Source organism: Belonocnema kinseyi, chromosome 6 (genome assembly GCF_010883055.1).
Source record: "Belonocnema kinseyi isolate 2016_QV_RU_SX_M_011 chromosome 6, B_treatae_v1, whole genome shotgun sequence".
NCBI lineage: Eukaryota > Metazoa > Arthropoda > Insecta > Hymenoptera > Cynipidae > Belonocnema > Belonocnema kinseyi.
In genome coordinates, this window is record NC_046662.1 from 119,832,113 (window position 1) to 119,843,856 (window position 11,744).

Genomic DNA, 11,744 nt, shown 5'->3' on the forward strand with positions numbered 1-11,744 from the left:
AAACGCTTTCACTAAATTTGAAATATTGACTCAGTGTAAAATATTAATTCATGCTATTTAAAATTTTTTTATTACAAACAATAATAATTATTTTATATTTATCAACATGTTACTGTTTATTCAAGCCGAATAAATCAAAACCGAATATTTAAAAATAAATAATTTGAAATTAAATTGTTTTACCTGGGAAAACTTGAATTGTTAAAATTTCGAATATCTTTTGAGCTTTGAACTTTACTATTTAGATTGTTATTTAAAAAGAAAAGTTTAATGTCGAAGTGAAATGTTTCAATTCAGATGTTTAAATAGCAATTGGACCTTTATTATTTCTAGACGACATTTGAGTAATTTTAATAGGTGTTTGGAAGTTTTGAAAATATTGAAAATTAATTGAAAACTTGCAATGATTTCATATAATTTAAACGAAGTTTGTACCAACAAAATTCGGCTAGCCGAACCGAAATTTCGGGCAAATAGCCACAGCCTAATTTAAAATAAAATGTCGATTTTTGCAGATTTAAAAAAAAATTAGAAACTTTTTAAGAATTGCGAAAGGCTTCAAAATAATTAAAACATTCTCGTTAGATTCCCAGGAAAATTGAAAAACATTTTTTATTTTGGAATATTATTTACAAAGAATATTAAAAAAGATTTCCAAAATTGTTAAAAAAGAGTCTAGAATATTTTAACATGATTTTTTATAATTTGCGAAATTTCCAAAAGTTGAACGAAAAATTCTATCAATTTCAAAAGACATTCAGAAGTTCTAAAAACATTTGAAAAAAATTTTAAAGTTGCATAAATTTAAAATAACTTCTAGATTTAACAAGATTTTGAAATAAAATTTGAAGCTTTTCAAGAATGTCCAAACAACATAAGTTAAAAAGAATTTAATTTTTAATTTAAGAAGTGCTCAGTTTAAAAAATGCAATTGTCAGTTTTTTAGCTTTACTGTCTTAAAATTATTTAAATTAATGTAATTTCAAAAATTGAGATGTTAACTGATACTTTAATTGAATGAGTTAAAAATGATGACGTAGATTTATATTTATAGAATTGAATCTGAATCTTTGAACTCATTAATGTTCAAAAGTTAAAAATTCTCAATTTAGCAGTTTATCTGCATTTTATTTAAAATTGCTCAATTGAAAATTGTTAGTAACTTCCATTTTTCAAGTCGATATTATAAAGCAATTCAATAAAAAAAGTGTAATTAAGAAACTTTGAAACCTCAGTTTCAAAAGTTCAAAATTCAAGTGGTACAATTTGAGGGCTTCAATTTGTAGTTTGTTTTAATTACTGAAAATGGAAGAAAGTTAAGCTTTAGAGTTCGCATTGCATAATTTTATTGACCGCGGAAAATGTTTGCGAAACCGGAAAAACCCGGAAATGACCGTGAATTTTTTTCTTCGTTTAAAACGGCCACCCTGAATACACAACTAGATAACCAACGTCTTTACCAATAATAAGGTTTTTCCATGAAAAACGGTTTTACTAAAGAGATTACATCGAAATCTCATTTTAGGCTGTTCATTATCTTTAATTTTGTAACTAATGGGAAAAGCGCTAACAATTGCAGTTCTCTTTGATAACATATGCCAAAATAACTGATAATAATACATAATGCATAATTACTATCTTTTATTAAACATTTGTGATAAGAAATTGTCTACAATCTGATTTACATTTATTTGTGGCAACATTCTCTTGATCATATTTCTCATCCTAAAAGTTTTTGAATAAATACAAAATAATAAAGGAGTTCTTCTTCTTTCATAAATTAAGTAATATTAAAAAAAAAAAAAACAATAAACCAGATTCTGACTTACAATCTTAAATTTATGTTTTGCATACAAAAACCACATTTGAAAACTTTTTCATGCAATTTGTTGTATTGCCGTCGGGAAAAATACACACTTTTATTTAAGTTCATTAAAAAGCATTTATCTGTTGAAGATTAATTATTTTAGCTGAAAATGCCTTTCTTTGCTTGAAATGTCGTTTTCAATTTCTAAATTAATTTTCTTATATACACAATGACGTATTCCAGCTAAAGAGTTGTTATTGTAAATGAAAATACTAAGGTTAAAACGCAACCAAATTTGTGAAACATTACATTTTTGTTTAAAAGTTATTCTCTCTAGTTCAAAATGGAACTAGTTTAAAATTCATTTGATTTATTTGTTAACTGTAAATCTTGATTATAAGCTTACTTTTAATCCGATCATTACTGAATTTTAATACGATCATTGGAGCACCTTTGGAATGCTTCATGCAAAAATCAGTAATGATATGATTTTTTTCTGATACAAAAAACGTGTTTGATAGACGTGAAATGTTAGCGGGAGAAGAATGGAGATGCAAAAATGGTTATTTTATTATCGTCCCCTTGAAGTATTAATCTGAATTATTTCATGGAATGTTAATAATTTTCTGTTCTTGTTAGATTATCTTCGAAATTATTATTTTACAAATGACTATATATCTTCAATTTTTCGGGCAAACTATTCACTTTATGCAATGTTTTATGTTTTATGTTTTGGAAGGTGGCGGCTCGAGCCCCCCCCCCCCCAACCAATTTACTTAATTTTGAGTGGTGTTTCCAGACCCCCTAAGGAAGCTTCCTGACAACTAAGTTCATTGTTATAAATTATTTCCATTTAAAATCCTTCGTTGACTGGCCTATAAATGGAAAAGCAGAATACAAAATATATATATAAAGAAAAAGGGTCCAACATGTACAACATTACCCAGGCACGTTATTCGCAGTTGTAAGAAATCCATGGAACAATGTCTGACAGATAAGACCGTAAGTATTAAATACCAATCAACGGCTGCTTTTAGCGCAAAAATAGTAATATTATAAAATACTCTAAATCCTTTTCTACATAAAAAAGGTTATAGAAAGCATTGCCATAAAGTGAGCAATTTGTTTGAAAAATATTGTATATTTCTGGTAGTTTCTTCTTTTCTCATTTGTGAGCGATTGCTTCAGTGAAATCGAGTACAGTTCTATGTTTTGAGCACGGCTGAAGGTAATCTATCATGTCATACCAATAATTTTGCTGTAGCTACATTATTGATTTAATACTGCAAATTATTTTGACCATTTTCAATGCCTGATCTGAAAAAGTTCCTTTCATTTCTCGAAGTAGGAACTTTCTAATGTACTCTCTTCATGCCTTAACAACGCATCTGCAAATTTTACAAATTCTTGAACAATTTTTTGTGATTAAAAACGGCCGTTTTTTTGGACCTGTATCAAAATTTTCTAAAAATCCGAATTGTGTCTGGCGGGGGGGGGGATACCGAGGTGCAAACGGTAGAAAACATAATACACCCATAGTAAATAATCCTAACCCCTTCCATATGCTTGGCGCCCTTCAGGGTGCATTTCCCAGGGCATGGACCACGATCACATAGCCAGAGGCGACTTAGTCCGGGAGCCAGGAACCGTTTGGTCCGCGGAAATAGATCCCCGGAATTTTTAAATAGGTGTTGTGCAAAATAGTCTCCTGAATCCGACGATATGAGGTGCTGTCGCGAATTCCTGGTCGTTCTCTAGAAATTGTTAATTAAACGTTTTTCATTAATTATGCTATATCTCCTAAAATTATCAATATTTTCAGAAATTTGTTTTTCAAATTATTAGTTTTTACTAAAATCAACAATTTTTGACATGTGCAATTTTTCGTCTGCCTCATATTCTTTGCAATAAATGTCAAAAAAGCATATTATAATGATTGATTTTTCTGCAATGTTTATAACCACAAACAAGTTTTCCAATAAGGTTCCTATGAACTCGATTGTAGCCGAAATTTATTAGAATTTTGGCATTTTGTTTTTTCATTCTGGTAAAAAAACCATGTAGGGGAAAAATTTGTCTAAGACTTTTTTTCCGTATCTCGAAGAGTTGATTTAAAAAATTAAAAACTTATTGAAAAGAAAAGAAATCGTTAAAGATCAACAGGGACATGAGATATTAACCAATTTTTTCGATCTTTTTTTTATTTTCTCGTAATAATATAACGAAGGTAATGCAGGATTTTAAAATTCGATTAATAAATATTTTACAAAATTTTGATTTTTCTCCGCTGACTCTAATCTCTAACAATGGAAAGGTCAGATCGAAAAAAACCGTCCGCTCGACCAGCACTAATCTTGTCAGCATGGGGGGGTTGCAAACAGAAAGCAAAAGGTCGAAATATCTTTCCATTGTTACAGATTGGAGTCGTTTAGGAAAAATCAAAATTGTGTAAAATATTAATTAATAGCATTTTAATATACTGCATTACCTTCCGTTATATTCATACGAGAAAATCAAAAAGAGATTGAAAGAAATTGGTTAATATCTTTAGTCTCTGGCAGACGAAAAATTTCACAGGTCAAAAATTGTTGATTTTAGTAAGAACTAATAGTTTAAAAAACAATTTTCTCAAAATGTCGATAATTTTAGGAGATACAACACAATAAATGACAAAATTTTTAATTAACAATATCTAGAGAATGACCAGGAATTTGCGAAAGCACCTCATACCGTCGGATTCAGGAGACTATTCTGATCAAACTCTATTTCAAAAATCCCGGGACCTTTCAAGTCATACCACCTCTCCTATGTGGATCCCGGACTAACTATTGACGTCCCTCTTTCGCCAAAGCAGATACCTTAGTGCAAGCGAGAGAGTAACGGACCTACGTACAGTCGAGCCCATTACTCTCTATTGTTGTAGCAGAATATTTCTCGACAATATTTTACGTCTGTTTAACGTGTTTTTGTATCAGAAAAAATTATATTATTACTGGTTTTTCATACATCATTCCAATGTTGCTAAAATGAACCTGTCAAAATTCAATAATCATCAGATTAAAATTAAGATGACAATCAAGCTCTAAAGTAAAATTAAGCCTTTCCTTCAATGTGCCTCCAAAATTCTTCTTCCTGCAAATCACTGTTTTTCATAAAAAAATAAAATTTGTTAAATAATAACTGCTAAGATAATCTCACAATAACAACTAATAACAAGCATTTTATTGAATAATTGAGATTAATACTTCCTAAGGAATGGAATAAAATAAGAATTCTGCGATCTCTTTTCTTCTCGCAATAAAAAGTCATAAAAGTGTCATAAAAGCGTTTTATTTGATTAGAAAAAAAATCATACCATTACTGATTTTTACACCTTTTGAACGCTTCATGCAGAGATCAGTTTTGACACGATTTTTTCCGATACAAAAAACGCGTTTAACAGACGTGACTTTTCATTGGGATAAGCAAATAAGAGATCGCAATATTCTTATTTTATTATTTATCAAATTTTATTTTTTTATAAAAAAACAGTGAATGTGCAGGAAGAATTATTTTGTAGACGCATTGAAGGAGAGGCTTAATTATTTCACTTTAGAGGTTGATTGTCAGCTTATATTGAATCTGCTGATTACTAAATTTTCACAGGATCATATGAGCACCTTTGGAATGATGTATGCAAAAATCAGTAACGATATGATTTTTTTCTGATACAAAAACACGTTAAACAGACGTGAAATATTGTCGAGAAATATTCTGCTACAACCATAGAGAGTAATGGGCTTGACTGTATGTACTATCCGTCCAAAAAGTTTAGATACCTCGATTTTTTTACAGATTTTAGTGAAAGTCTCGGCCGAAAAAAATTCTAAAAATATAAGACAAAATACATGTTGCAGGTTAAGATTTTGCCTATATTGATACAGAATTTCAAAATTTTTAGTTCTTTAGCGGTTATTTGTGGGCGAATAAAAGATGGAAACATGCCGTTAGTTTAAAATCCAAGAGCACTTGAGCATCCATTTTAGGTCCTGATGATTTGATGATTGATTCTTGTGCGGAATGTTCTGATACCGAATATATCGGATGCACATAGCGAATTCTGGGTCGTTTTGTTGTTATTTGACATTTTATGTCTTTAGAAAAAAATGTCATATCTCTGAAAATTATTAAAGATTTGAAATTTTTTTTGCATATTCATTTATAGAAGTGTGATATGCACAAATTTTGTTACTAGTGTACGTTGATTTTATTGGTAGTTTTCGAGAAAAACAATAAAATAGCGTTTTAATAAAAAACGATTTCTACAGTACATTTTTTATCATGTAATATTTTTTTTCTGGAATCATACAGAATTAAATAAGAAAATACAGTTGGTTTTGAAATTTCTTCAATTAAGCTATTAGTTTATTTTTGACAAAATTCTAAATAAATACAAAGTTTTTACGTCTGTGTGTACGAGTGTTAGTAAGAGGTTTGAAGGGACCGGCAGCGGGGGGGTCTCGGAAGCTGCAGGTTTTCGATCTGAACCGCAACCTCACACACAAGCGCACACGCGCAAACATCCTACTTAATAGATTTTTCTAAACCAATAGCCTAATTAAAAAAAATTCGAAACAAATTGTCTTTGTCTCAGCTAGTTCTATGTAATTCCAGAAAATAATTGTGAAATGATAAACAATGTACTGTAGAAATGGCTTTTCATTGAAAAGCTATTTTATTGTTTTTCTCGAAAACTATCAATTAAATCAACCTACACTATTGACCAAATTTGTGCATATCACACTTCTTTAAATGAATATGGAAAAATATTTTCAAAAATGTAATAATTTTCAGAGATATGACATTTTTTTATCTAAGCACATGGAATGTCAACAAAACGACCCGAAATTCTCTATGTGCACCCGATATATTCCGAATCAGTAGAACATTCTGGACAAGAATCAATCATCAAATCATCAGGACCTAAAATGGATGCTCAGTCTCCTCTTCGGATCCCAGATTAAGTAATCTTATGGTCATTTAAAAATACTCAAAATTGAATGAGTGTTAGTCACTGAAAATATATTATAAAAATTCTAAATAAATATATGAGTTTCGTTGATTCATTCCGTGCACAATGATAAAATTTTAAAAAAATAATAATTTGATACTGAGTTATTAATAAAAAAGTAAGGATGTGTCATCTCCGAAACTATGGAACATAGGTAGATGAATCTTAAAGCAAACTTCACATTTTTGGCTTCTGAAAATCTTCTATGTATTGTCAGTTAGCAAAAAGTTGCACTAAAATGTTTGAAAAATTATTTTCTTTTTCGAAAAATACAAAGGACTTTACGATAATCGAGGCTACCGCGTTATTGGTACCCTGAATAGTATCCCTTTTTTTCGTCAGGATTTTGGGACTGTGTAAATGTGTATGTGTGAGAGAAGGTCGTGTTGCACGTGTAGCAGTAGCACTATCAAGGTTAGTGTGGGTGCACGAAGTACTTTATGATAATTAACGTAAAGTACTTTGTATTTTTCCAAGAAGAAAATAACTTTTTTAAAACTTTTTAGTGCAACCTTCTGCTAATTGGCAATACATAGAATATTTTCGGAAGACAAAAATGTGTAATTTGCTTTAAGAATCATATCTCTATGTTCCTTACTTTAGGAGATGACACCTACCTACTCTTATATTAATAACTCGTAGCAATTTATTATTTTTGGCTCAAAATATGACTATTGTATTTCACTAAAATCTGTACAAAAATCGAAGTTTCTAAATTTTTTGGACGGATAGTAGGCCCGTTGTTCTCTTGCTTGCACACAGGTATATGCTTTGGCGAAAGAGGTACGTCGATAGTCGCCTCTGGCTACGTGACCGTGGTCCATGCCCTGGGAAATGCACCTTGAAGGGCGCCAAGCATATGAAAGGAGTTAGGATTATTTACGATGGGTATATTATGTTTTCTACCGTTTCAAGAAAAAAGTGGGCCTGCAGTAAATACCTCGAGATTACTCCCCCCCCCCCCCCCCCCCCCCCCCCCCCCCCCCCCCCCCCCCAGCTCAACTCGGATTTTTCGAAAATTTTGACACAGGTCCAGAAAACGGCCGTTTTTAATAACAAAAAATTGTTAAAGAATTTTGGAAATTTGCAGTTGCGCTGCTAAGACATGAAGAAAGTACATTGAAAAGTCTCTACTTCGAGAAATAAAAGCAACTTCTTCAAATCAGGTGTTGAAAATGGTCAAAATAATTTGCAGTAATAAATAAATAATATAGATTGCATGATAGATTACCTTCAGCCGTGCTAGAAACAATAAACTGCACTCGTTTTCCCCAAAGCAATCGCTCACAAACGAGAAAAGAAGAATCTGACAAAAATATACCATATTTTCAATTTTTCAGACAAACGGCTCTCTGTATGGCAATGCTTTATATTACCTTTTTTATGCAGAAAAGGATTTAGAATGTTTTATAATATTACTATTTTTGCGCTAAAAGCAGTCGTTTCCAAGGAAAATAAAAAAACGTGAAATTAACCGACATCTTGCAGCATAGCGGCTTGAGCTCCCCCCTCAGAGTTACTGAATTTTAGAATGTGTTTCAAGACTCCCTAAGGAAGGGTTTTAACAACTATTTAGCTGGTTTTAACAACTATTTAGCTTGTTATAAATTTGTTCAATCGAAAATCTATTGTCGACTAGCCTATAAGGGCAGTTTCGAGGGTTGCCTAGCACTGGCCTTGCCTCTCAATTGACTGCCTTACATAAGTTATACTGCAGTAAAAGAAAAAAAACGCTGAGGTATGCAAAAAAAAATGTTTAGAAGAAACCGCAACTTGCTAGTACTACTCTAAGCGAATATTCTTATAAACCGCAAAAATAAGATGTAATAGAGTTAACACGTAATTTTTGTTGCAGGTAAAGATTATTCTGAAATCGCTGTAAAGATTACATTTCATTTCTTCTGTGATAAGAAAAAAGATGTTTTTTTGTAAATTTTATTATGAATCGTAAATATTAGTTGAACAGGGCCGCCTTTCAGAATTTGCCGCCCCGGACGGATAACAAATGTGCTGCCTTTTTTACGATCTAATGACTAAAATTATGCAATCTATCATTGAATGCTGAAAACCAAATTGATTCGTGATCAATTCGTGATAATAAAATAAATTATTATTTTTTTAATTAAAGAAAAATTCCGTTCCAAATTGGACGCCCTTCGGAATTTGCCGCCTCTTCGGAATTTCCCGCCCGGGCACTGCCCATGCCGCCCCTGTGTAATTCCACGCCTGTAGCTGAATTGAGTTGAAACTCAACATTTCTTTTCAGACTTAGCTATTTATAATAGAAATAAGTAATTACTTTCTAAATAAAATACCCACAATTCTGTTTTATAGGGTTAAAAAAACCTCATATAAGTGAATAATTGCGTTTTGCGAGTTTTTGGCGCTAATTAGGATTTTTTTACAGTTTTTAATTACAAACTGTTTCTAATATACAAAATAATACTTTCAACTGATTAATTAGATGTTTACATAACTTATTTGAACAATTTATTATTGTTTTTAGCAATTTTATTCTTATAGGAAATTTAGAAAGTCGCTGTTTTTTTCAGAAATTTTCAACTAGCTTTCAACTTTTTAGTCAGAGTGAAGCAATAATCAATCCAAGTTAAGGCTGTACTAAAACGAGAGCCAAATGATCAGAATTTGATAAAAATTAATATACATGTAGCTTATGGTTCCTTCCCTATCGATAGAAATCTCTGAGTATTCTCTAGCGAAATAGCCTGGCCCATTTGAAACTATAAGCAGAGTCGATTTGAAACAATTTAGTCTCGGAGATAGTCTGAGAGATTTGGGTCCTTTTCAAGGTCCTTTTAGTGGTCCTTTTAAGAATGGTGCGATGGCAATATAATGTTCCTTTTGTATTCGTCACGTACCGGATGGGCAGAGTTATTTACAGTCGTTGGCCATCGCTAATCCGACTCTCCCTTTTTAAATTTCTCTTCAAATTATTAACACTTTTTTTTAATTGATGAATTTTCTCATTATACTTATTTATAATTATAACTTATATGTTAAAATACCATTTTCTAGTTGAATTCAAAAATGTTGTCTTTTTTGGCGTATCTCATTCCATTTACGTGAAACGCCGTATTAATTACAATTTTAAACATTTAAAAAAAGTTACATATCTAAAATCATCGAAACCCGTAGATTGCGAATTATTATGTTTTAGGCTGTTAACTATGAAATTTAAAAGAATCTTCTTCTAAATTTTAATCCGAAAGCTTAACTAAGGACCCTTGAGTGTCGGCTACTTTATTGATATAGACCCTCTGCTTGTTATTTATGATCGAATTCTTATTTCAATTTCAGCCTCTCCGCTTTTTATTTATAATCATATTTCTATTTCAATTTCGGAAAGGACATTTTAAAGCCTTTTAACCATTTAAAAGAACTACCTAGACCTTTGAATATATCTACCTGAGTGCCTGCGGAGAATTTCTCTAGGCTTCTCTGACCCTAGAGGATCTTTAGAATATACTCAGAGATTTCTTTAGGTAGGGTTACGCCAGCTTATCAAATTCTAAAAAAATCTAATCGCTGGGTGTCGAGTGATAAGTTTTAAAAGTTCCCGGTAACAAGCGTTGAATTCAGAAAAATTAAGAATTTGTATTCCTATGAATACATAGGAATCAATCGACTTAGTAAAAATTAACAAAAGCATTTATTTAACCTATTTTTCATTATTAAATCTTTTTATAACTTATAAGTTCGAAAAATATTCAAATTTATATTTATTTATATTTTAATAATTTATTTAAACGTCTTAAAAAATGCAGCAAAGAAATCTATGCAAATGTGTGAATTTAAATAATTTTAACTCTAGAGAGGCAGAGTTGAATTGGTGAGAATTAAAATTTCAGAATTTGCATTCCGCATGAAGGAATTAAAATAACTTATTATACATATTTTGTGAACTTATTAGAAGGAATTAAATAAAATAAAAATATGACTACTTCTGAGGAATAAAAAATATCTCTATAAGGTGCGTTACCGGGAAATTAGAAGGAACTAAATATATTGAAAACACGTTCTCTTTGGGAGAATAGAAAACTGTATGGCGGTCGCTATGGAAATAGAAGTGAGTAAGTTTAGGAGGTATCTTTTTCATATTGTGGCATTTTAGATAGGTGGAAATATCGCGCATTCAAAATAATAGAATAATCTTCACTTTTGCGCTGAAATCTGAAAATAATAATTTTTCTCTATTCTACGCTTATTACCGGATAGAGTAGAAATACATAGCCTCTTATAGACCGTGGTCTCACAACGTAAATGGGAGCGTGATACGGATAAGGCCAATTTTCACATGAGATATTCGTCTAATGATGAGGAACGTAAAAATGGGTGCCTGGCAGGTGTGAGCGGATGCGTTCACCTGTGGCGATCTGTCAAAGGTGCGAATTTTTGTCAGTTAACTTACATGACTCGGATAAGGTTGAAAATTGGTGTACATGTTGGGGTTGACATTAAAAATAGCACCTGCGCATTGCCAGGCACTTACCTGGATGCAAAAGTGTTGCCAGGCGACTTCGAAGTCGCCGGACATTCAGGTGAAATTTCTTGAAATTGATTTTACAAGAAAAAGTTCGAAACAAAAGTTGGTCCCCTTCCAGAGATGCATATTTTCATTGGTATATAATTTTTTGATAAAATTGATATATTTGGAGAAAACATCGATTAAAGAAATACCATAACAATAAAAAGCCCTTTTGATTGACAACAAATGATTTTTTCGAAAATTATTAAGAGACAAAAGGTACTCTATTACAGGTATATTCCAAGATGAATAAGAAGTATTTATTCAAAATGTTAATATTTACCAAGTTATTCGCATTTTTCCTTCTTTTTCCCATTTTTTCAATCACCTGCTGTATCTTT

The 11,744-nt window shown here is 31.3% G+C and overlaps 1 protein-coding gene across 1 annotated transcript in view; it reads left to right on the top strand.

Moving 5' to 3' along the window:
- Nucleotides 1-2,702: 2,702 nt before the first annotated feature.
- LOC117174769 (MATH and LRR domain-containing protein PFE0570w-like) overlaps nucleotides 2,703-11,744 on the top strand; it is a 30,634-nt gene continuing 21,592 nt past the window's right edge. The window contains exon 1 of the mRNA XM_033364123.1: nucleotides 2,703-2,809. The gene's annotated coding sequence lies outside the window, so the exon portion shown is untranslated. The remainder of the gene's footprint in view (nucleotides 2,810-11,744) is intronic.